Source organism: Ixodes scapularis, unplaced genomic scaffold (genome assembly GCF_016920785.2).
Source record: "Ixodes scapularis isolate PalLabHiFi unplaced genomic scaffold, ASM1692078v2 PGA_scaffold2__306_contigs__length_199485367, whole genome shotgun sequence".
In the NCBI taxonomy this organism is placed as follows: Eukaryota; Metazoa; Arthropoda; class Arachnida; order Ixodida; family Ixodidae; genus Ixodes; species Ixodes scapularis.
The window spans coordinates 3,252,106-3,254,520 of NW_024609857.1; positions in this window are offsets into that span (position 1 = coordinate 3,252,106).

A 2,415-nucleotide genomic window follows, 5' to 3' on the forward strand; every position below is an offset into this window, starting at 1 on the left:
AGACAGTAAACAAAGTTTACTGTCTACGTCGTTGCTTACTCAAATGAACCACCAGAGGAAACAATAAAAATGCAGAAAGCGACATCTTTTGAAGTAGAAAAAAATCGTAAGGGTGCAGGCGAGCTGGTGAATGTTGAATTAACCTGAGACTGGAGTCCTGTCTATTTTCTGTCCCTTGCACGTTTTGATGTTGTTTCTCTACCCAGTCTCAGGTTAATTTAACATGGTTAATCTTTTGAAGCACTGTTTTGAAGCTCAATCGTGCCCCGCACCACAGTGCCCGCACTTTCTAGAAGTACCGCGGAGCAGAGTAGCGCCAGTGGATGGATGGATGGATGGATGAATACGGCTGAGCCCTTTGGATCGGGCGGTAGCTTACGCCACCTAGCCATTTTGTTTTACCATTTAAGCTTAGAATATTTAAATGTGAAATCTATATTCACTCCGCAGTGCAAAGAAAGTGAGGCTATGAAACCCCCTTGCCATCAGTGAATAAGAAAATACCTAGTTTTCTCTCGATTTCTGCCACCATTCACTTAATCTTTGCTTGGTAATCTCTACAGTCTTGAAATCCACTCTCCCTTCGCTGTCTCTAAAACCCAATGACTTTATTAAATCTATGTTGTCTTCGGTAGGCATAGGGTGAAGCCCTTTGCAGTAGAGTATCAAGTGCTCAGCCGTCTCGTCCTCCTCTCCACAAGCAATGCACACTGTATCCATTTCCTGGTACTTCACTCTGTATGTTCTGGTTCGCAGAACACCCGTTCTTGCCTCAAACAGCAATGAGCTTCCCCTAGAATTGTCATAAATGCTTTCTTTGGCAATAACTCTTTTGTTTAATCTATAGCTTTCCAGAGCAGTCTTTGTCTGCATTCCCTCTAGCCACCGATCCCTTTCTGTGGCCTTAACTTTCTTCTTAACTGAGACTTGCTCTTCCGTATCTTCGCTATAGCCCAAAAACTTTCCTCTTAATTTCCTAGTGCGCTGTCTCCACTTTGTGTCTACACTCCTCATGTATAAATAGCTGAAAACCTTTCGTGCCCATTGCTCCCCATCCATTAGCCTCAACCTATCCTCAAATTCTACCTTGCTCACCGCTTCCCTGCTCTCAAATGATGCCCATCCCATGTCTCCTTGTACTCCCTGGTTTGGCGTTTTGCAATGCGCCCCCAAAGCCAGTCTACCTACTCCGCGCTGTTTTATTTCTAGTTTCGCATGCACTTCGGATTTCATGCATAGCACTGCGTTTCCAAATGTCAAGCCAGGCACCATGACCCCTTTCCAAATCTCTCTCACCACCTCATACCTGTTGTAATTCCAAAGTGCTCTATTTTTCATTACAGCTGCATTTCTGTTGCCCTTACCTATTATATACTTTTCATGGTCTCTGAGATATTCTGCACCATCACATATCCATACTCCTAGATACTTGTATTTACTAGCTCTCTCAACTGTAATATTCTGTATCTTCAGCCTCTCAACTTCATCCTCGTTAAAAATCATGACTGCCGATTTTTCGCTACTGAATTCTAAACCTAATTCCTCTCCTTCCCTACCACAGATGCTCATTAATTCCTGCAACTCTGTCCTGTTGTTAGCCATTAGTACAATATCATCCGCATACATCAATCCCGGTAAGGATTGCTGAATTTTTTGGCCTAGCTTACTGTAAGAAAGGTTGAACCCAAGCCCACTCTTCTCTAGTCTATCCTCCAATCCTCTCAGATACAACATAAACAGCAAAGGCGATAACGGGCACCCCTGCCTAAGGCCTCGTCTTATCTCTATTTTCCCTGTCGCCTTTCCTTCCCATGTTATAATCACCTTGTTATCTTTGTAAATGTTCCTTAATAGTGCTGTTAGTCCTTCATCTAGGTTTAAGTTCTCCATTATGTCCCACAGGTTTCTTTGGTTCACATTGTCATAGGCACCCTTGATATCCAGAAATGCCAGCCAGAGCTGTCTGTTTTCTTTTTGCGCTATTTCTATACACTGTGTTAGAGAAAATAAGTTGTCCTCCAACCTTCTTTGTTTTCGAAACCCGTTCTGTAACTCGCCCAGTATGCCCTCGCAATCTACCCATTCCTCCAGTCTGTTCTTTATAATCTGCATTACCAACCTGTAAATAACCGGTGTCACGGTTATAGGACGATAATTTCTAATATCAGACTTATCTCCCTTTCCCTTATATATCATACTCATCCTACTAAGCCTCCATTCATCTGGAATATTTCCTTTTGTTATCATGGTACTCACTACCTCCCTTAGTTTTGCCTTAGATTTAGGACCCAAATTCTTCACCAGCTTGATAGGGATACCATCTGTGCCTGTCGACGTGCCACTAGGGACTCTTCGTTCCGCCTTTTCCCATTCTCTTTGTCCAAAATCCGCGATGTCACAAACTGGACTGCTACT